Raw genomic sequence first — 24,567 nt, forward strand, 5'->3', positions numbered from 1 at the left:
CAATCAGCATAAATACACAGAAAATGACAGTCAATCAGACATTAAGAGATGGTGAGGTGGGAGAGAGGAGACACTGTAATGATTTCAGCCACATAAGGCTGATACTTCTGGGTTCTAGGGGGTCATGCAGGTGCAGACAAGCCCTCAGACAGAAGTGCCTACTGGTCCCCGAGGATGTTAAACAGCTCTGCTTGTATGACTCAGCTAAACCCTTGTGTGTATACATGGATTACATCATCCACGTATGACTCCACTAAGCCCTTGCGCACATGCGTGAGCTCTGCCTTCTGCATATGATGCTGCCATGGCAACCCTTGTGCACATGTGCTAGGCAGCTTTTTTTTTTTAAATATGAACTATATTTTATTAGACTCTTGGGTTACTTGGTTTTCATATTGTGGGGGAATAATCTAAAACCAACAGACTTTTCACAAACTCTGACTGACCATGCAAGAATCATACAAATAATCTTACAGGGAGCCTCCAGCCTTCAATCCACACCTGTTCTGAGGATTTAGGTTTGTGAGACAGAGTCATTATTGCCTCCTCATGTATCAGTAACTCTAGTCACAATGGACATGACTGGTCCCTGGGTATTGCCATTACAGTGGCATGGTGAAGTAGTTCTCTGTCTACTTAGAGAAGAGACAGGAAATTGTACCATTAGAGAAGTCTCTGCTATGTTTTCTCATACTCAAACTTCTGATTCTAACGATGATCTTTAATTTTCAGATGTGCGACCCTGATGTGCAATCCAGATGTTCATTCCAGGTGTGCATTTCCAGATGTTCATTCCAGATGTGCATTTCCAGATGCACAATCCAGATGTGCATTTCCAGATGCGCAATCCAGATGTTCATTCTAGAATTGAATCCAGATGTTCATTTCCAGATGTGGGATCCAGATGTGGGATCCAGATGTTTGTTCGAGATGTGTGCCTTGGGTGTGTGGGGTGGATGTTCATTCCAGATGTGTGATCTAGATGCTCATTCCTGATGTGCAATGCCAGATGTTCATTCCAGATGTGCAATCCAGATGTGCAATGTATACAGATTTTTTTCATTTATTCTTTTTTCCATTCTTTCTATTTCCAAAGCCTCCTATTCTTCCTTTTTCTCTCCTGATCTTTTTTTTCTTTTTTTCTGCCTCTTCTCAGCCTCCCATTTCCTTCCCCCTCCTCCCACTCCTCTCCCCTCCATCCCCTCCTCTCCCGCGCTCTCTCCAGTCCGAAGAGCAGTCAGGGTTTTCTGCCCTGTGGAAAGTCCAAGGTCCTCCCCCGACCATCCTGGTCTAGGAAGGTGAACATCCAAACTGGCTAGACTCCCACAAAGCCAGAACATGAAGTAGGATCAAAACCCAGTGCCATTGTCCTTGGCTTCTCATCAGCCCTCATTGTCCGCCATGTTCAGAGAGTCCGGTTTTATTCCATGCTTTTTCAGTCCCAGTCCAGCTGGCCTTGGTGAGCTCCCAATAGATCAGCCCCACTGTCTCAGTGGGTGGGTGCACCCCTCGTGGTCCTGAATGCCTTGCTCATGTTCTCCATCCTTCTGCTCCTCATTGGGACCTTGGGAGCTCAGTCCGGTGCTCCAGTGTGGCTCTCTGTCTCTATCTCCATCCATCACCAGATGAAGGTTCTATGGTGATATGCAAGATATTCGTCAGTATGGCTATAGGATAGGGTCATTTCAGGTTCCCTATCCTCGGCTGCCCAAGGAACTAACTGGGGACATCGCCCTGGGCACCTGGGAGCCCCTCTTGGTTCAAGTCTCTTGCCAACCCCAAGATGGCTCCCTCAATCAAGATATGTGCTTCCCTCTGGGCGGTGGTGGCGCACGCCTTTAATCCCAGCACTCGGGAGGCAGAGGCAGGCGGATCTCTGTGAGTTTGAGACCAGCCTGATCTACAGAGCTAGTTCCAGGACAGGCTCCAAAGCCACAGAGAAACCCTGTCTCAAAAAACCAAAAAAAAAAAAAAAAAAAAAAAAAAAAAAAAAAAAAAAAAAGATATGTGCTTCCCTGCTCCCCTATCCAACCCTCCTCCATCCCAATCATCCCGTTTCCCCAAGTTACCCCCATCCTCCCCTTCTCACTTTTCTCTCCCCATCTCCCCTTACTCCCATCCCACCCCACCAACAAGATCCCAATTTTTTGCCCTAATGTGTATATATTCCACACTTTCTTCATCCATTCTTACTGTAGCTCTGTAATAGAATTTGAAGTCAGGGATGGTAATGCCTCCAGAAGTTCCTTTATTGTATAAGATTGTTTTGGCTATCCTGGGTTTTTTGTTTTTCCATATGAAGTTGATTATTGTCCTCTCAAGATCTGTGAAGAATTTTGATGGGACCTTGATGGAAATTGCATTGAATCTATAAATTGCCTTTGGTAGAATTGCCATTTTTACTATGTTGATCCTCCCAATCCAAGAGCAAGGGAGATCCTTCCGTTTTCTGGTATCCTTTTCAATTTCTTTCTTCAATGCCTTAAAGTTCTTGTCAAATAGATCTTTCACTTCCTTGGTTAGAGTTACCCCAAGATATTTTATGCTGTTTGTGGCTATCATGAAAGGTGATGCTTCTCTGATTTCCATCTCTGCTTCCATATCCTTTGTGTATAGGAGGGCGACTGGTTTTTTGGAGTTGATCTTGTATCCTGCCACATTACTAAAGGAGTTTATCAGCTGTAGGAGTTCTTTGGTGGAGTTTTTGGGATCGCTTATGTACACTATCATATCATCTGCAAATAAAGTTTAACTTCTTCCTTTCCAATTCGAATCCCCTTGATCCCATTATGTTGTCATATTGCTATTGCTAAAACTTCAAGCACTATATTGAAGAGGTATGGAGAGAGTGGACAGCCTTGTCGTGTTCCTGATTTTAGTGGGATGGTTTTGAGTTTCTCTCTGTTTAATTTGATGTTAGCTGTCGGTTTGCTGTAAATAGCTTTTATTATATTTAGGTATGACCCTTGTATCCCTAATCTCTCCAAGACTTTTATCATAAAGGGATGTTGAATTTTGTCAAATGCCTTTTCAGCATCTAATGAAATGATCATATGGTTTTTTTTCTTTCAGTTTATTTATATGATGGATTACATTGATAGATTTTCGTATGTTGAACCAGCCCTGCATCTCTGGTATGAAGCTTACTTGATCATAATGGATAATTTTTCTAATGTGTTCTTGGATTCGGTTTGCCAGTATTTTGTTGAGGATTTTTGCGTTGATGTTCATGAGTGAGACTGGCCTATAATTCTCTTTCTTGGTTGAGTCTTTGTGTGGTTTTGGTATCAGAGTGACTGTAGCTTCATAAAAGGAATTTGGCAATGACTCTTCTGTTTTTATATTGTGAAATACATTAAGGAGTATAGGTATTAGGTCTTCTTGGAAGTTCTGGTAGAATTCCGCATTGAAACCATCTGATCCTGGTTTGTTTTTTTTTTTTTTTTTTTTTTTTTTTTGTAGGGAGGTCTTTGATAACAGCTTCTAATTCTTCGCGACTAACAGGTCTATTTAGATTGTTCACCTAGTCCTGGTTTAACTTTAGTGTATGGTATTTATCTAAAAAATGTCCATTTCTTTTACATTTTCCAGTTTTGTGTCATACAGGCTTTTGTAGTAAGATCTAATAATTCTCTGAATTTCCTCTGTGTCTGTGGTTATGTCCCCCTTTTCATTTCTGATCTTATTAATTTGCGTGTTCTCTCTCTGCCGTTTGATTAGTTTGGATAGGGGTTTATCAATCTTGTTGATTTTCTCCAGGAACCAGCTTTTTGTTTCATTGATTCTTTGGATTGTTTTCTGTGTTTCTACTTTGTTGATTTCAGCCCTCAGTTTGATTATTTCCAGTCTTCTACTCCTCGTAGGTGAGTCTGCTTCTTTTTTTTCTAGAGCTTTCAGGTGGGCTGTTAAGGCTCCAATGTGAGCTTTCTCTGTTTTCTTTAAGTGGGCACTTAGTGCTATGAACTTTCCTCTTAGGACTGCTTTCATAGTGTCCCATAAGTTTGAGTATGTTGTTTCTTTATTTTCATTGAATTCAAGGAAGACTTTAATTTCTTTCTTTATTTCTTCCTTGATACAGGTGTGGTTCAGTAGTTGACTGTTCAGTTTCCATGAGTTTGTAGGCTTTCTGGGGGTAGCATTGTTGTTGAATTCTAACTTTAATCCATGGTGATCTGATAAGACACAGGTGGTTACTAATATATTTTTGTAACTGTGGAAGTTTGCTTTGTTACCAAGTATGTGGTCAATTTTCGAGAAGGTTCCATGAGCTGCAGAGAAGAAGGTATATTCTTTCCTATTTGGGTGGAATGCTCTATAGATGTCTGTTAAGTCCATTTGATTCATTACCTCCATTAATTCTCTTATTTCTCTGCTAGGTTTCTGTCTGATTGACCTGTCCATTGGTGAGAGAGGAGTGTTGAAGTCTCCTACTATTAGTGTGTGCGGTTTGATGGCTGCCTTGAGTTTGAGTAATGTTTCTTTTACGTACGTGGGTGCTTTTATATTAGGGGCATAGATATTCAGGATTGAGACTTCATCCTGATGAATTGTTCCTGTTATGAGTATAAAATGTCCCTCTCCATCTCTTCTGATTGATTTAATTTTGAAGTCAACTTTGTTAGAAATTAGTATGGCCACACCTGCTTGTTTCTTAGGTCCATTTGCTTGATAAGCCTTTTCCCAGACCTTTACTCTGAGTAGGTGCCTGTCTTTGTGGTTGAGGTGTGTTTCTTGTAAACAGCAGAATGTTGGATCCTGTTTTCGTATCCAATCTCTTAGCCTGTGCCTTTTTTATAGATGAGTTGAGTCCATTGACATTAAGTGATATTAATGACCAGTGGTTGTTAACTCCAGTCACTTTTTTAGTAGTAGAGTTTGTGTGTTTCCCTTCTTTGAGTTGTGCTGGTGAAGGGTCCCTAGATGTCTGAGTTATTGTGGTCATTGTTGGACTCCTTGGTTTGTGATTTTCCTTCTATTACTTTCTGTAAGGCTGGATTTGTGGCTGCGTATTGTTTAAATTTGTTTTTATCATGGAAAATTTTGTTTTCTCCATTTATAGTGAATGAAAGCTTGGCTGGGTGTAGTAGTCTGGGCTTGCATCCATGGTCTCTTAGTTTTTGCAGTACATCTATCCAGGACCTTCTGGCTTTCATGGTTTCCATAGAGAAGTCAGGTGTAAGTCTGATAGGTTTACCTTTATAAGTAACTTGGCCTTTTTCCTTTGCAACTCTTAATATTCTTTCTTTATTCTGTATGTTTTGTGTTTTGATTATTATATGGTGAGGAGATTTTTTTTTGGTCCAGTCTATTCGGTGTTCTGTATGCTTCTTGAACCTTCAAAGGAATATCTTTCTTTAGGTTGGGAAAGTTTTCTTCTATAATTTTATTAAATATATTTTCTGGACCGTTGAGCTGTACTTCTTCTCCTTCTTCTATCCCAATTATTTTTAGGTTTGGTCTTTTTATTGTATCCCAGATTTCCTGAATGTTTTGTGATGAGAATTTGTTGGTTTTGCTGTTTTCTTTGATCAGTGTGTTTATTTTCTCTATGGTATCTTCAGTGTCTGACATTCTTTCTTCTATCTCTTGTAATCTGTTGTTAGTACTTGTCTCTGTAGTTCCTGTTCGTTTACCCAGATTTTCCATCTCCATTCTTCCCTCGGTTTGTGTTTTCTTCATTACTTCCATTTCATTCTTCAAGTCTTGGACCACTTCCCTTACCTATTTGATTGCTTTTTCTTGTTTCTCTTGGTTTTCTTGGGCATCTTTGAGCGATTTATTCATTTCCTCTACCTTTTTGTTTGTAATCTCTAATTGTTTATGGCAGTTTTTCACCTCCTGTTTAAGGTCCTCTATTATTTTCATATAATTCACCTTTGAGTCGATTTCTTCTAATTCTTCTGGAGTAGGGTGTACAATTCTTATTTCGGGATCCCTGGATTCTGGTGATGTCATGTTGCCTTTCAGGTTGTTGGAGGAATTCTTGCATTGGCGCCTTCCCATCTCTTCCTTTAAATGGAGCCAGGAGAGGCCTGGTGTCTTGGTCCAGTCTTTGCTGTGACTGACTCTCTGGGTGTATCTCTTCAGTGTAGAAGCAGGAACCATCCCTTCCAGATGGAACTCCTCAGCACCAAAACATGGACGCCTGGTAGTCCAATGACCCACGGACAAAGGGGGAACTTGGGGGGCAGGGCGGGGACAAGTAGAACACAGGAGACCCTGGAGCACAAGCTGAAGGTGCCCGGGCTCCCTTGCGGGGGACCTTGAGGCCTGCCCAGTAGGTAGGCACTCACCGCTCTGGGTAGTGTAAGAGCTTAAAACTGTTCTTGAGCACAGGTCCTAGCAGACAGCCGCTAGGCAGCTTTTTAAGACTGGACGGACCATCTTTCTCTCTCTCTCTCTGCACACTGACACCCCAGGCATGTGCACGCCCCCTCTAATAAACTCCTAAGCAGGTTTGTTGCATGTTCCATGTTTCCTTCTCACTCAAACCAGGCAATTTCAGATATACGATCACTAGGGGCAAAGAGACTGGTTGTTATGTTTCTGTTTCTCCTAGTCATTAGTACCCAGAGCAGAAAGTAGTCTGGAGGTGCCTCATCTTTCGTGCACTCTACTGGTGGGAGGGGCCAGGATTGTCAGGGCCCTGCTTTTAATTATTTTTGTAAAATGTGTGTCATAGTCTATATAATCCAACATGCAAGAGTGACCTGTCCTCCTTGGAAATCTATGCTACCTTCCACCAGGGTGGATCTTTTTTATTGTTTGAGATAAAGTCTCACTAAGTAGCTCCTGGAACTCACTCCATAGACCAGATTGGCCTCAAATTTGGAGAACTGCCTGCCTCTTCCTCCCAAGTGCTGGGACTAAAGATGTGCACCTCCACACTATTGGGGACCAGCCTTGACAAAAATACCACTCGCTAGGGTAGGAGTGTTGGGATTTAGAAATATAGTAAAGAATATGAAGACACACTTAAAAATAATAAAACAGAAACACATAGAATAGTATCAGGAGGGAGTTCCAGTGAGTATTGGAATTGCCTGCGCTTAATTTCCAACTGCTTAAAATACCCCTGACCCCAAAAGGTAGGAGTAAGACAAAAACTGCATTAACATGATACAAGGAAATGAACAGACCAGTTGAAGGACGTGGGCTATGTCCACGGTTAAACATTCTGTTAGTAGAAAAAAACATCACACTCACACCCTAGAACAAAACATTCTATAGGCAACCACTCCCTGGGTGGAATCCAATGTTATCTCCTTAAGGATACTGGAATTTAGTTGGATCCTTTGACTTTTGTTTGAGATACAAACATCTACTTCTCTGTTCCTGAAATAAAAGGTCTGGCTATTAGCCACACCTGTTGACAATAACCTTGCGAAAGCAGAACTCTCTGACCTAAATCTAGGTGGGACTTTTGTTTGAGGTAGAAACACAATAACCTTGAAGGAATAGAGGTGAGTTCCAACTCTCTGACCTTTGGTCGCTGTGGAAACAGGCTCACATTTTTGGGCCTCCACATCACTCCCCAAATTGGGTGATTCTCTCAGGAATCATCATGTGAATGCATACACCTGAGGATGGAAGGCAGTTATCTGAGCGGTGAACGGCTGCCCACCCCTGCATCTTCGTGCTCTCTCCAGTCTGATGGAGACAGAATGATGTAAAATGCAGGGACTCAGCTGATCCTCTTCTACTTCAGGAGAAGACATCACGTCCCTTTCAAGATAGCATCGAATGAGAAAGAAACATAGAGTTCCTGGCTGGCTTCCCTCCAAGTTAGTGATGAGGTGAAAACGAAGCCTTTCTGTTAGTAGGCTGGCTTCCTCATAACTACTTACCCTCACAATCTATACATAAATCTCATAAAATGCCACTCTATAAAGAGAATTCTTATTATCCATCCCTTTCAATACTATTGTAAAAGACTGGGTAGACCATGAGGCTTCTCTTTTTAAATGTGACCATCTAGTAATTCTCAGAGGATACAATGTAGCAGTATTTCAGTGTGGCCCCAAAGCTGAACTGGCTGTTCTTCTTTATTATATTTATTTACAGTTTAAGACAAATATACAATGTATAATGATTATATTCACCTGTATTAGTTAATCTCATCCTCCTCCCTCTCCTTCTGAATCTCTTTCTTCCCAACTAGCCCTCCTCCTATTTCCTCCCCCTTCTTCCCCATGGAGTTTAATTGGGATTGCTCATGTGAGCATAGGCAGAGTGTTATTTACTGGAACATGGGCAACTTACCAGTGGCTGCACCACTGAAGAAAAATGACACTGATTATGATAACTATTAACTTCCAAAACTGCCAATAGTTCCTCAGGGAAGGGTGGAGTCTCACATCTACCACCCCGTCATCAATGGAACACTGAAGGTCCTCATCTCCTGTAGACCTTTTGGAGGTAAGCAGGCCTATGGTGTGTTCATGATTCAATGACCATGTTTTATCTAGACCCAGCATTAAACAGCACTCATCTCCACCCTCAAGTTCTTACATTCTTTCCACCTCCTCTTCAGCAATGTTCCCTGGAGCATGGATTAGGGAAACTGTCACTCAACTCAAAGAGACAGTCAACAGAATGGGATAAAATCTTTGCTGACGGATATCTATCCTAAAAGAAGCAAACCAGTCAACTTTGTAAATAGTCAGTTCCCTATGTTCTGGGGAGGAAGGGTGGACCAAGTAACCGAGAAACTGAGTAGAAAAATATTGCATGCATATTATATCTGGAAAATATGGATTGGTAGTTGTATAGCAATTTCATGAGCTAAGTTCCTCTGTGGCATGTCTTTATAAACTTACATATCCAGCATCATGCTATCTCTACTTTTGTGGGCATCAAATTTATTACTATAATTTGATTCTTTTTCTTCAGTCAGGAAAAATGTAGTGAGGTAAGTATGTTTAGTTATTCTTCTTGTTGCTGTGACAACCTACTTGACAGGACCAACTTTAGACAGCCTGTATTTATTCTGCCTCCTGGCTCTCAGTCCACCACAGCAAGAAGACAAGGCAGCTAGTGCAGCTCACTCCACAGCATAAGCTCGTAGCTCAACTTACTCACGTCTCAGCAGATCAAGACACATAGCACTCAGGCTAGAACTAGGTTTGGGTATTATTATCTTTAAAGACCAGCCTCCAGTGACCCATTTCTCCATCAAGGCTCTGCCTCTTAAAGTCCCCAAAACAGCACCAGCAATTGGAGTTCACATACCTAATCCCAGAAGATGCATTCCACATTCAAATCACAACAATGAGAATATTTCAAATGTCCTGGATTTACTAATAATCGGAAGCATGATAGCAGATCGGTCTCAGGGCATCACTTGCCTTTAGTTTTTCCCATGTCTAGAATGGAGAAAATATTCCTCATACAGGGTTGTTGAAGGGATCAAATGGGAAGATATGGGTGACTCTTTAAATGAGGCTAGATGCTGATTGGAGCACTGCTGTCTGTAGGTGTACCCTCACTGTCTGTACCAGTTAGTTGTTGTCACCTTGACGCAAAGGGGAGTCATCTGGGGGGACTTCAGTTGAGAATTTGCCTCCATCAGGTTGGTCTGTGGGGCATTGTTTTCATTAATGATTGCTGGGGGGGGCGGGGTTCAGCTCACTGTGGGCAGTGATTGAGCAGGTGGGATAACGTTCTGTAATAAAGCAGGCTGAGCAAGCCAGTAAGCCACCATCCTCCAGGGTCTGTGCTTCAGTTCCTACCTCCAGGCTCCTGTCCTGCTTGAGTTCCTGCCTTGAGTTCACTTCTCCCAGTGATGGACTTTGATCAGGAGCTGTAAGTCAAATACAGTATTTATTTCCCAACTTTCATTTGGCCATGGTGTTTATCACAGCAACAGAAAGCAAGTTAGGCCCTGGGACCACGGGGAGATGAATACAAAACATCCTAAGCCATTAAAAGACTTCTCTTAGTGGAAATGTCATAGTGTAGCCTTTAAATATTTAGCTTCAAACCTCAGCTATAATTCATTCAAACTGAAAGGGGTTGAAAGACCCTTCAGTGATGTGCATGCTGTCTGTCCTTAGAAAGATATAAATAGATTTGAGTGTTTTCTTCCGAGTCACAGTAACTATCCCTCCCTTAATTCTCTTTCAAGAATAAGGAGGAGTTTCCATCCATTTCTGGGTTTATCTTTCTCCCCTTGGGCATTACACGAGACTGACGTTTTTTCTTGGATGAGCTCAGAGCAGTCTGATTCAGAAAGAGTAAGAACACTGTGCCAGAAAAGAGGAAAATAAAGCCGGAATGTTCCTGTCATCCATATGATGGAGGCAGCCTGCGTAATCTGCCTGACTCTAATTTTATTTCACTCTTGAGCTAATGAATTATAGTCAGCTGCGCTTCTCTCAGAACAAAGATGGTGCAAGATAATTACAGAGAATCTGCAAGAGAGTTCAGGCTTTGAGAGCTTATGTGGGTTCCGAGGAACCGGGTCACATCCGTGCCTTGGATTCATAGCTTGGAGTGTGCCTGGCGCAGGAGGCGTCGTGAATGTGGGAACTTCTGATACTGAGTGACAGCAGGTGCTGATGATGAAGGGGCGGGGCACCACCAGGCTTGTATTTGCTTAAAGATTTATCTGTTTAAATATTTTGTGCGTATGAGTGTTTGAGTGTATTTATGTGTGAGTGCCACATGCACACAGTGCCCATCAAGGCTAGAAAAGCCCCTGGATCTGGAGTTAGAGCCAGTTGTGAGTTGCTGGGAACTGACTTCAGGTCATCTACGAGAATAAGTGCTCTCACAAACTGGAGGTCCAGTGACAATCCAGAGAGTATTTCTCAGGCTTCATCTCCACTCCTCTAGTAAGTCTAGCTCCCTTTCACCCCTTCCAGAAGGACCTTGGAATCTCCAGATAGCGTCTTCCATTGTAGCCCCAGCAAGTCCTCCTGATTTCTATGAAGGGCTCAGAAGCCCTCCTGCAAGAGAAGAGATTGATTGAGAAATGCATATGAGTTTTATCAATGATGAGGAGCAATACCAGTTAGGATACTGCTGTTTATATCTGAGCCCTTAGTGTGTGCTTGTAATCAGTCCAATCACCAACAGATCAGCCTCAGCAACCCCAAAGCCCTCCTTTCAATCTTAGATAAATACGTTATATTAGCTACAATAGGACCCAGGTAGACTGTGGCGCAACCCTATTTGGGGAAGCCTGGCACAGAAAGTCAAACCTTTGTGGTTGAACAGACCCAGAAACAAACAGCCACCACCAGGTCTCATCTGTGGTACTGAATTCTGTGCATGACTTTTCCAAGTCTGGTGTTACTTACAGACAGTTGCAACTTGGGATCCCAAGGACTTTTATTTTACCAAATACTTGCATGTAATTTTTAACTGCTTAGCAAATCTCAACTCATTTAATTCTTGGTTAGGCCCATGAAATAGATGCTGTGCCGTGGTTGAGGTCATGAAGGCTCAGCCCTAAATGGATGTCGTTTTCAAACTCCTCCCCTCAAGGCTCAGGGATTTATGTCGAAGAGGAGGGTGGAAAGATTGTGAGCCAGAGATGGCAGATGACTCCGAGGAAACAGCGTCTTCCAGACACAATGGAGCTGGTGCACACACGAACTCACAGAGACAGGGACATCATGCCCAAGAACTGCACACATTCAAAACAAACAGAACCCCAGCACTGAGGAGGGGAAGTGCACACAAAGTCACACACCTAACTGAGAAGCTATTTTCAGTCAACACCTACTGGGAGAAACTCAGTTTTCTCCAAAGGAGTGTCACTGGGTATATCTGGTTGCATCAACCATACTCAAGGGCAGGCCCCATGACCTGGAGTAGCTGACCGATACAAAATGGACTCTCTCTTGCCGGGCGGTGGTAGCGCAGGCCTTTAATCCCAGCACTTGGAAGGCAGAGGCAGGCGGATCTCTGGGAGTTCGAGGCCAGCCTGGTCTATAAGAGCTAGTTCCGGGACAGGAACTAAAGCTACAGAGAAACCCTGTCTCGAAAAACCAAAAAAAAAAAAAAAAAGGACTCTGTATGTGTGTGTCTGTGTGTGGTATTTTTTGTCTTATTGGTTTTGATTTTTTTTAAGTTTGTTTTGGGTTTTTTTGGTGGTGTTTTATTTGTACATTTGTTTTGTTGGGTTTTTTGAGAGAGGGAAAGACAGAGAAAGAGAGACCATGAACTTGGATGAGTAGGGCAGTGGGCCTAGGAGGAGTTGGGAGAGGGAAAACTATATAATTAAAATATTATCATATGAAATACAATAAGAAATAATTTGTGGGCCTGGGGAAATAAATAGCTCAGTCAGTAAAGTGCTTGTCATACAAGAACAAAGGTCCTTGGCACCCAGGTAAAGAGCCAGATACGGCCTCATGCACCTGTAATCCCAGTGCTGGGGAGGCAGAGACAAGAGGGTCTCTTCAGCTTGTAGGCCAGCCAGGATAACATAACTGGTAAACTTTTGGTTTAGTGAGGGACTAGCCTTTAGTCTCAAAAAAATAAGGTGGAGAAGTATGGTGGTTTGAAGGTCAAATGTCCCCCACGGTCTTTGACATTACAATACTAAGTCTTCCGGTCTTCCATTGATGGCCCTGCTTGGGGAGGCTTAGGAGATGTGGCCTTACGGTAGGGGGTGGAAGATGAGCGGTTAAAAGCTTGTACCAATTCCAGTTTGCTCTCTCAGTTTGGTGCTTTGAGATGTGAGCTCTCAGCTTCCAGCTCTGTCCTCCACGTCTTCTGTCTGCTGTCCCTATCTTTATGGGCTCTTGCCTGCTTGAACTGAAAGCCCTAAGTAAACTTTTTTCTTGAAGTTCCCTTTGGTCATGGTGGCTGCCCCAGCAATAGGAAACTAGCTAGGACAAAAAGTGATTGAGGACCACACCTGGCCTGCACACACTCAGGTTCGTACCCAGACACAAACATGCACGTACAAAACAACAACCAAATAAATCATAATAATTTCTGTATGATCATTTAAAAGTGAGTGCCCACAAAAGATACTTGGGTGGCTTTATAAGGGAGATGAAAAGCTTGGAATCAAGAGACTAAAATTCTAGGTTTATTTTTATTATTAACTAGGAGATTCTGCTCTTCTTTAGTTAAAAAGAAATTATAAGGAACTCAGTGCTTTATGTGGCCTCAAATGACATCCATTCTGACTCTCAGGAAATTGCTGTGTCCTAGAGCAATAAGCTTTGGTTTCTTGGGTTGAAATCTCTTGTTTTCATATCCTATTGCAAACATTTAGGAATGGAAATGAAGTCATCCGACCTTATTGTTATTCACTTCTCGGAGCCTGCAACTAAGGGCAAGTCTTGACCCTGGTCATCTCCGAAAAATTGAGATTCAGGATGGGAAGTCTCAAAGGATGCCTTCTTCCACTCCTGGGGCTCTCATTCTTTTTATGGGGCTGGAGCCAATCATTATTAACAATTGTGGGAAGCAAGTGCCAATCTCATGGCTAACACAGAGGCTCTTATCACCCACCCTGCTCCTGTTAAACCAAAGCAACTTTCAACACAGTCACAGAAGCCAGTGGAAGGACTGGCAATCCAGGGTTCTGAGGGGCTGGGAGAAGCAGTGTGTGCAAATCCTCAGAGCATTTGTTTGCAGGACAAGGAACTTGCAATAGCTGGCTTACAAAAATGGGAACTGAAGTTGTAGGGGAGCGTAGGTACTGCTCGGAGCCTGTCACATGCAACGCTAACCCCAGATGGACTGGCCTTGCAAGCGTGTATTCCATTCAGAACCCAGGCAGCTTTTCTCCGTACCTCTCTTTCACATTTTCTGGTCTCTAATGCATGACTTCCAAATCAACCTCATTTTGCCAACAGCTGCCTCTCCTCACTGGTCCACTTGCGAATCCCCAAGCCTTGTTCAGATGACCCTCAGTTCCTTTACGCAATAGCTAATTGCTCCACTGTGGAGTGTTGGGAGTGTGTATGCCTGTGTATGTTTGTATGTGTGCATATGTGTGTGTGTGTATATATATGTGAGTCTCTGTGTGTGCCTGTGTGTATATGGCAGAAGTCAATGTTGGGGGTCCTCCTCAATTGCCTTACACCTTAATTTGTTGTTGATTTTTATATAATCTTTTATTTGTTTGAAAATTTCACATACGTATACATTGGTCATATCCATAATCAACTTTCCATAATCAACTTTGTCAAACCTGCCACCAAGGACCACTTGCAAAAATGGTTTTAATGAGGAGGTTATCTATTTTTTTTTTTATTGCGAAAAGGAGAAAAAAAAAAACAAACAAGTTTCCACCTCCTCCCAGCCTCCCATTTCCCTCCCCCTCCTCCCACCCTTCTCCCCCTCCCCCCACTCCTTTCCCCCTCCCTCTCCAGACCAAAGAGCAGTCAGGGTTTTCTGCCCTGTGGTAAGTCCTAGGTCCTCCCCCCTCCGTCCATATCTAGGAAGGTGAACATCCAAACTGGCTAGGCTCCCACCAAGCCAGCACATTAAGCAGGATCAAAACCCCTTGCCATTGTCCTTTGCATCTCATCAGCCCTCATTGTTCGCCATGTTCAGAGAGTCCAGTTTTATCCCATGCTTTTTCAGTCACAGTCCAGCTGGCCTTGGTGAGCTCCCAATAGATCAGCTCCACTGTCTCAGTGGGTGGGTGCACCCCTCGTGGTCCCGACTTCTTTGCTCATGTTCTCCCTCCTTCTGCTCCTCATTGGGACCTTGGGAGCTCAGTCCAGTGCTCCAGTGTGGGTCTCTGTCTCTATCTCCTTCCATCACCAGATGAAGGTTCTATGATGATATGCAAGATATTCGTCATTATTGCTCTAGGATAGGGTCATTTCAGGTTCCCTATCCTCAGCTGCCCCAGGAACTAACTGGGGACCTCGGCTTGGGCACCTGGGTGCCCCTCTAGGGTCAGGTCTCTTGCCAACCCTAAAGTGGCTCCCTTAACTAAGAATTGTGGTTCCGTGCTCCCCTGTCCAACCTTCCTTTATCCCAATCCTCCTGTTTCCCCAAAGCCCCACCTCCTTCCCTTCTAACTTTTCTCTCCCCATCTCCCCTTACCCACATCCCACCCCACCCCCAAGATCCCAATTTTCTCCCTGGCAATTTTGTCTACTTTCGGGACCAACCTACCCCTGGACCCAGCAATACCACTCTTGGGAATATACCCAAGAGATGCCCTATCATATGACAAAAACATTTGTTCAACTATGTTCATAGCAGTATTATTTGTAATAGCCAGAACCTGGAAACAACCTAGATGCCCTTCAATGGAAGAATGGATGAAGAAAGTATGGAATATATACACACTAGAGTACTACGCTGCGGTAAAAAACAATGACTTCTCGAATTTTGCATGCAAATGGATGGAAATAGAAAACACTATACTGAGTGAGGTATCCCAGACCCAAAAAGATGAACATGGGATGTACTCACTCATAATTGGTTTCTAGCCATAAATAAGGGTCACGGAGTCTACAATAGGTGAATCTAAAGAAGCTAAGTAAGAAGGTGAACCCAAGGAAAAACATATAGTTATCCTCTTGGCTAAGGGAAGTAGGAGGTTATCTATATTGACATAGACTTTGGGCGTGTTTGTGGGGAACTGTCTTAAGTCAATTATGGGATAATTATGTCTACAGTGGACAATCCCGTTCCCTGGAGAGGGGGTCCTTGAGCTGTATAAGGATAGAGGAACCATGCTGAGCACAGCCAAGCAAGCCAGCAGGCCTGCATTCAGTCCTCTCTGCTTTTGACCATGGATGTGACTAGCTGAAGTTCCTGCCTTCACTTCCCTTTGATGGACCATTACCTGGAATTGTGAGCTGAAATCAATCCTCGTTCTGCTAAGCTGCATTTTGTTAGGCTATTTTTACCACCGCAAACAGAAAGGAAGCTAGAACATCCCCCAGCACATTTCCTTCTAGCCGTCACAGCGTTTCATTTATGTTTTCAGTAACCCACTGAGTCGGGTGGGTGCTGTCTGCGGGAATACTGACTGGTCTTGTGTAGACCTTGCCGTCAGAGACAGGTGACCACCCTCCTCCTCCTCCTCCTCCTCCTCCTCCTCCTCCTCCTCCTCCTCCTTCTTTCTTCCTCCCAGGCAATGTTGCCTGAGCCTTGCAAGACAGATTGGCTCAACAAAGCTGTCCCATTTAGGGCTGAGCATGCAACGGTCACTTGTTCTCAGCACTCTGGCCAGTTATGAGTCTCTGCTTTCCCTATAGCCCACTTCAGCTTCTCCAGCTGAAATTGAAAGAGCACACACTTCCGGAGTGAATCACCGCCAGGTTGTGCCGAGTTGAAAGGTGGAGATCTGGGGCTGGAGAGATGGCTCAGTGGTTAAGAGCATTGCCTGCTCTTCCAGAGGTCCTGAGTTCAAATCCCAGCAACCACATGGTGGCTCACAATCATCTGTAATGAGATCTGGTGCCCTCTTCTGGCCTGCAGGCATACATGGAGGCTGAACACTGTACGTTTTGATCCTACTTAATGTGCTGGCTTTGTGGAAGCCTAGCCAGTTTGGATGTTCACCTTCCTAGATATGGACGGAGGGGGGAGGACCTAGGACTTACCACAGGGCAGGGAACCTGGACTGCTCTGTGGACTGGAGAGGGAGGGGGAGAGGAGTGGGGGGAGGGGTAGAAGGGTGGGAGGAGGGGGAGAAGGGTGGGAGGAGGGGGAGGGAAATGGGAGGCTGGGAGGAGGTGGAAACTTGTTTTTTGTTTATGTTTTTTTTTTCTTCTTTTCTTAATAAAAAAAAATTATTTAAAAAAAAAAAAAAAAAAAGAAAGGTGGAGATCTCAGGTCCTTCTGGGTTTAGTAGGTACTATGAGGTGCTGTGTGCAGAGAGGCTGAATGGAAGCCGCTGATCTCTGCAGCCTCAGTGTTCTTGGACCTCTGGTGTGTGAAAAAAAGTTGAAAGTCCTTTCCTGGCAGTTTCCTGCCACACCGCCTTTCTGGTACTGCATGTTGGAAGTGAGAGAGAACCAGCATTCCTTCTGCAGTGTCTCTACCTTAATTTTCAGGACAAGTCCTTGCGCTGGATCTGGACCACTCCAGTAAAACCATCTGGCCAGTCAGCCCCGGGATGCTCCAGTCCTTTCTCCCACAGGACTGGGATTACAGGAACATGCTGCTGCATCTGGCTTTCTATCTAGGTGCTGGAGATCTGAGATCAGGTCTTCATGCTGTCTCAACCATCCCCCAGCCTCTGTTTCAGTGTTTGATTTTTTTGTTGTTTTCTCATTAGCTCTTTAAGAATTTCATACAATGTATTTTCATCCTCGTCACCCCTCCCCCAGCTCCTTCAAGACCCACCTATGCCTTCTTCCTACCCACCCTACTTTGTGTCCTCCTTTTTTTTTTCATCCAAGTCCAATTTGTGCTGCACGTACATCTTTGGGTGTGTGGCCTTCCAGCCAGCAGCTGTCCATTGCCAAAGCTCCTCTTCTAGGAACAGTGATTGATTCCCACCTCCCCTCTCCATGCTGGGATTTGGTCCAGCTTGAGCTAGTTCAGAGCTTGTGCATGTTGTCATGGTCACTGTGAGCTCACATGGACTGCTGCCCTGTTCAGAAAACACCATCTCCTTACAATCATCTGCCACCTCTAGTTCTTACTGTCTCCTCTTCTGCCCTGACCTCCGAGTCTGGGGAGGAGGGGCTATGATAGAGAAGACCCGCTTAGGGATGAGCACCCCACAATTATTCTCTGCCTTGCAACCAGTTGTGGGCCTCCGTGTTAATCACCATCTGCTGCAAATAGAAGCTTCCATGAGAAGACTTGAGAGAATGAACACGGGTATAACGATAAGCCACTGAGAGTCGGTGTGATAGCATTTCTTCCTTCGGTATTTATGTCTCAGTGCACAGTTGTTACACCAACCCGGCTTAGGTCTGGCATGTCACTGAAGTTTCTAACCCACCCGTCGTCAGAGTCACAGGCAACTTCTAAAGACATCCCATAGGACTGCTTTCTCCAGCATGAAGTGCTTTTGAAAATAAGGCGAATGGAGAGAAATAATTACAACCGAGACAGAGCAGTGGCTTCTCGGGAAACCTGAGATGTTTGCTTCCACTGAAATTGGAAGAACAGCTTTGTTTCTTGGTTTTTGTTTTTTAAAAAATGTCAAGAAAAGTTTTTTTTTTAAAAAAAAATAGTAGATGGTAAAGCAAAGGTGTTTGGGGTACCCTATGCTATTAGGTAGAGTTTCTGGTTTCAGCTTCCTGTGGACACTCTGATCTAACTCTCCTTTCCTCCCCCAGTAAATAGAATACAAAATACAGTTTGTTCCCTAAGGGCCTTGGGAAAATGGCGTGGTTTTCTCTGAAGAAATACCCTGGGTGTTGTTGAGAACCGTGAAGTCCTTTCTAAGCACCAAGAAGCTTTAGAATTTCCGGAAAGGCTTTCTGTTAGGCAGAGGCTACCTGTCTGATTGGCTTCCTACCAACAATGTGAAGCCAGAAATATCGCCAGCATCAGCTGTAGACTCTCTCAAGGATAGCCCAATCATTTGAATCCACATACAGAAAACACACAAGTAGCTCTACTCCAGAGCGTCTTTAAACACAAGCATGCAGTCATTTTGAAAAAAAATAAGCAATAAAAATATAATAATCCATAAACTAAGAAAATCTACACATCTTTTTGTATACATATACATACAGGTAATATTTTAACTAAATTATATTGTATTTCCTGTTTTGTCTTTCCACCTATCCTTTCAAACTAACAAATTTGACCCTGGAATAGTAACTAGTGGTTATTAAAGCATCTGGTTTGTAGTTTTCTGGGTCCCTGAGCTGTTAGTCTATTTCACCTTCATGGTCACTTCTTGAGGAGGAAACATCATGAAGTTGAAGACACTAGAGCCCAGAGAGGCTGAGGGACTTACCCAGACGCACAGAAATAGAAGATGGAAACACCACGCCCACACCGGCCGTTCTATCTCCCCACTTGAAGGCAGGGAAGGGGGCAGGCGCGCCCCAGGGAGAGAAGACCCTAAGCGAACAGGGCGATCCTGTGTGTTCTTTGCAACCTGGGGAGATGTGAATAAAGTTAGAGGCATGGCCTTCAGGAGGATTTTAACTTTCAGTATTTTGATTCTTTGATTAATATTTAAGCCTGAATCCCTATGATTAATTATATTTACATACATCTCCCTTAACGTTTGCTGAGTAATGAACACCATTGCGTTCGGTAATAGAATTTCACAAACAGGGCTCTATGAAATGACCAATCTTCTATAAGTCTTATTGTCTCCTCTCCCCCGCCAAAAGATAATGTCTTATTTTGCTTATTGGCCCTTTTCTCTAGTATCTTGATCACTGTCCAGTATTGGAATGCAGCTGTCGCTGTGAGATCTAGCCCAGCCTATGTTACACAAAAAGACCTACCTATTGGCTAAAAACAGCAACATATCACAGGACACATACTAGGTGGCATATTCCAAAGGAATATGTTGTTAATTGTCTGAATACGAGTGTAATAATATATAAATAATAAAATGTGTATTACAGTTTCTTAGTGTTTGCATGGAGTTTTTCCTTAATGAACAAACAGGTAAAGTAGGAAAGAATGTGTTATAAGCTTGAAGGGTCTTAATTTTTTTTGACCTGACTCCATAAAGGTGCTCTTGGCTTGAGGAATTTCACATCTTCAACACTTCTCTCGGATATTTATGAGGTCATTGGAACATTCTTTTCACAATTCTGTGTGATTTTGTTTACGAACTGGGTTGCAACCAGAGGGAAAGTAAAAATGAGTTCCAGAAATGTACTTCTAAGAAGTTAAATGCACGGTTGTTCTAGTTTGCTTTCTGTTGGTGTGGTGAACGCCATGACCAAAGGCAGCTTGAGGAGGAAGGGGTTGATTACAGCTTAGAGGTTACAGTCTGAGATCGAGACAAGAGGCAAGCCAGGGCAAGGAGCTCAAAGCAGGAACTTAAATCAGAAACCACAGAGGATCACTGCTTAGTAGATCGCTTCCTCTGGCTTTCTCAGCTACCTTAAACTGCCCAGGCCCACCTGCCTAGAAATGGCACCCCTCACAGTGAGCTGAGCCCTCCTCCACATCAATCAACAACCAAGAAAATGCCACCCTCAGTCATGACCGCAGGGCAATTTGACAGAGGCAATTCCTCAACTAGTGTTTCCTTTTCTCAGGTGTGTCTAGGTTTGTGTCAGATCGGCAAAACTGAACTCTGACAATGATTATGACTAGCAACGGTAATCACTTGAGGGAGGAAAATTAAACTAAGTAGAAATTGACTTGATTGAAGTTCTTCCTTGTCATTAAAGTGTTCAAAATTTAGGCTCCTAATAAACCGGAGGAGAGAGCTGGGGTGGAGTTTAGGTGGTAAGATGCTTGCTTAGCGTGTAAGAGTAAGCTACACATTGAAATCCTTGTTAAACAGAGTAAGTAATTTGTAAAAGAACAGTGAGAGAGCGGAAACACGCTGAGGAAAATGGGCCTATTCTAAAGGGAGATGGGAATAAAGAATTGAAGCAAAGCACAGAAAAGTAGAAAAACAAAAATATCAATCCAAACAAGTGTAATCAGAACAAAGAAACATAAATTATATTTTTAAAATACTAATGAAAGTTAAGAGACTTTAATCATAGAATTTTATATTAAATAAACTCCAAATTATAATATCATTTAGTGAGATGGAAAGCGATTATGTAATATACCAGAAAACTGACAAAGTTGAGCCTGAAAATATCAGTAGCATAGGTTTAAAATTGGTTTGAAACATGTCCAAGACGTTGTTTGACTTTATGTGTAGTGTGTTTGGTTTTGTGTGTGTGTGTGTGTTGTCTCTGTAACAGCAATGTGTTGAAAGTGAAAGCCAACAGAAGTATAAAACTATGAATGTTTTCAGGTGAGATTTTAATATTAAATTATTGTAAATTAAGTCATCAGAAAGTTAATAATGATGTTGGAAGTTAAACATACAACATTGGATGATGATCACCTCTGTAGAACTTTCTGTTGGCTCTTAGATAATCTTCATTCTTTCCAATTATCCAGGGAATGTTTTCAAAGACAGAACATTCCAGGCAGGCCATAAAGGACATTTCAATGAATAATTTTTAAAGCCACGTAGATTATAATAGCTGACCATAATATAGCAAGGTAGGAACTGAATTCCAGAAAGGGAGAAGAGAAAGAGGAAGAAGAAGGAGGCATGGTCTTCTGAAAGAGAAGGCACTGGGAGAAGAGGGAGGATGAAGAGAGGGGAGAGAAGGAGAAGAGAGGAGAAAGGAGGGAAGGGGAGGGGAGGGGAGGGGAGAAGAGGAGCAGGCAGAGACACAGAGAAATTGAGAAATACACGAACATAGTCTTGCCTCCCTGGAAATTTAAAAATGGTTTGAAATTCTTTATGGGTCAGAAAGGAAACCATGGTGGAAATTATGAATAAGGCACATTTGATTTGATTCACGTGGCCACGTCTGGTAGCATAGTGAAAGCCATGTAGTGGTTTCCACAACCATGATTGCAGCTCTGATAGTCACTGCTGCTGACACAGGGACCTCCCCTGCTCTCGGATGTGGGCAGAGGTCTACGTTAAAGGAAGCACACAATCAAGCAATCTTTATACATCAGATGCTTCTGAATCAGAACAAGGCAAACAAAAGCAGGGGTATATGTTCGCAGCCCATCCGGTCTTCAGTCAACCAAGGACAACTCTTCCTCCAAAAGTCATTTCTATCTAGCCTCTTCTAGGCTAACTCTCACACCTGGACTAGCCCATTTCTAATATTCTATGTAGCACAGCTAGGTGCGCTTACTGGAAAGATTCTAGCCTACGTCCATCCTGGGTCGGAGCTTCATCGCGTGTGTCTGCCCAGGAGCCAGGAGCATGGCGTCTCTCTGAGGCGTCTGCTCCCGAGAGGAGAGCTGTCGAGTCTGAGCTCACTTCCTCTTCCTCCCAGCATTCTGTTCTGTTTACTCCTCCTACCTATGTTTTAACCTATGAGGGCCAAGCAGTTTCTTTTTATTGCTTAACCAATGAAATCAACAGATTGATATATGACACTCCCACATCACTTCCCCTTTTTCTGTTTAAACAAAAAAAGGAAGGCTTTAACTTTAACATCAAAATTACATATAACAAAAGTTACCAAGTAAAAATTACAATAATCTTTACCATAACTAAGGAAAACTATAACTATAACTAACTATTCTTAACTCCATCAAAGACTCCAGAAAGATACAATATTACCTAAGCAAACAAGGAATCCAAAACTCTAGAAATGACAGAGACATCTCACTGCCTGGACAGTCATCCAAAGTTTCTCTGTACTGTTGGGGCATCAATCTTCAGCCTTCAGGCCCATAGTATCCAGCAGACATTTCCATGAAGCAGGAAAATTCAAAGTCAGTCACTATCTGCTTGTTCTGAAGAATGTCTTGCAGACTCTTTCATGAATCAGGAACCCCGAAAGATCATCTCACCCTTAGGCAAGTTCAGTAGTCCTCTCTCTGTGGGTTCTCTGTGTCCAGTTTATGCAATAGTCCAGGCAAGAGCAGTTTCTTGCCCAAATGGCTATCAAACTCCATAAGGATCCTCTTCGATGCCCATCTTCTTCTTGAAGTAGATTGGTGCTGCCAGAAGCAGAGTGTCTCATTGTCATGAAAAGTCCTAAGTTATTAAAACATTTAAAATGCCATATTCTATAATCTTTGAAAAATATGAAGAATGCCTATCTAAAATATATCTATGCACATCTAGAAAATCTTAACTAACATGACTACAAACTTGACTATTATGATTATCTATTAACAACCTATATACATTACATTTTTAAGTGAACTACACAATCACAATACCTTAATCAATATCAGAAATACATATACATATAACAAAATTGACCTTAAATCTCTATCAATAAAGCAAAATCTATACTAATGCAAATTATTCATACCTATATCATATCCCCCTTTAAATGTAAAAGAACATTTATAAACAATTTTTGGGAATATGAGCGCAGTTTTTTCTCTCCAAACTGCTTCCTGCTGAATGGGGGCGTCATTAATTAAGTCTTTCATGGTATAACCTGTGTGCTAGTTTCATCTCAGTTGGCAGTTGAGCGAAGCAATTTTCTGAAGATGTTCACAGCAACCCTTCAGGAGGACGTGGTCCATCATGCCATATCGGAATAGAAGAAATGAACAGGGTCTCATCCTCTGTGAAAACAAAATAAGAAACTCCTTTCCAAAGCATCATGTCCTTAGATCCAAATTTCAAATTCAAGGCATTTTCAAAATATCTATGTTGGATTAGTTCAGCAGCATTTATAAACAAATATCTTTTAGTAGCTGTTGCTCCTTCCTCAGCATTCAAACAATTCAAAAAGAGCATAATAGCATACAGTATCAAAATTCTCTGTGTATTTTCCATCTTTGTGCGCTTTATTTTAACCTCTATTTTGTTTATTTTTACTTTTATTTTTTGCTTTTTGAGACAGGTTCTCTGTATCTTTGACCTAGAATAACTCTGTAGACTAGGCTGTCCTTGAACTCTCAGAGATCCGCCTGTCTCTGCCTCACAGGCATTGGGATTAAAGGTGTCTGCTACTCTACCTTGAACTCACAGAGATCTGTTTGCCTCTGCCTTCTAGGCACTGGGATTAAAGGTGTGTGCTACCACACCTTGAAGTCACAGAGGTCAATCTCCCTCTGCCTTCCAAGTGTTGGAATTAAAGGTGTGTACTACCACACACAACAACTCTCTTCCTTTTTTTTTACTTTAAGAACTTCAACTTTTAGCTTACATATATTTTTAACACACTGTAAACCATTTAGAAATTTTCTTTGTCTTTGAATCTCTCTTTACTGTATATCTCTCTTTTTCTGACCACATGAGTTTTTAATTTACCAAGCAATCTCAGTAGGACTAAAGGCGTGGCTTTGCCAGCTAGATCCAGTCCATTCCTTAGCTTTCCAGCCTCATGGCTGAGGTACTGGCTGTAGCCATGTTTACTGCCACAACTCTATGGCATTTCAAGGTCCCTGCCACCAAGCGAGCTTCAGCAGCCTGTGCTTACAAACCGCACGAACCGCCTGCGTAAAAGAGTCAGAGTTTGCCCTGGCAGGACAGCCCAGAAAGCCAGCATTTTTAAACGGCGCAGCTTTTTTCCTGCTAGGGCTGAAAACCGAAAAGCATGCTTTCAGCTTTTCGTCAACACGTTTAAGTGTTTCGTGACAGGACCTCTTAATGAGCTGCAGGGTTTTGCAGCTAAAGCTGAGTCATGAAGCCTCTCTTAGATGAGAGTGCTTGCTTGCCTCTAGCAAGCAGAGTAGACCCAAGAAATTGCCACAAGAAACATGCTTTACTCTATTCTTTTCCAAGCTTTCTCAGGCTTTCTGTGGACTCAGTTATCCACAAATCTGGGCGCCATTTGTTGTAATAAGGCTGTAGAACACAGGGAGGAAAATGTGCAGAGGTTGCACAGAGCTAACATCTGTCCTATAGTGCCGGCTCTACGGAATCCTTGGGATGGCATTGCCAACACCCTTTCCATAACATCATAATGTCAACATTCCAAAGGAGTCCAGAGCTTCTCAGGGTCTAGGATGCTAGAGAAAGGATGG

This window comes from Microtus oregoni, unplaced genomic scaffold (assembly GCF_018167655.1).
Source record: "Microtus oregoni isolate MIOR12 unplaced genomic scaffold, Mior012 000048F_ref0000485, whole genome shotgun sequence".
Taxonomy (NCBI): Eukaryota; Metazoa; Chordata; class Mammalia; order Rodentia; family Cricetidae; genus Microtus; species Microtus oregoni.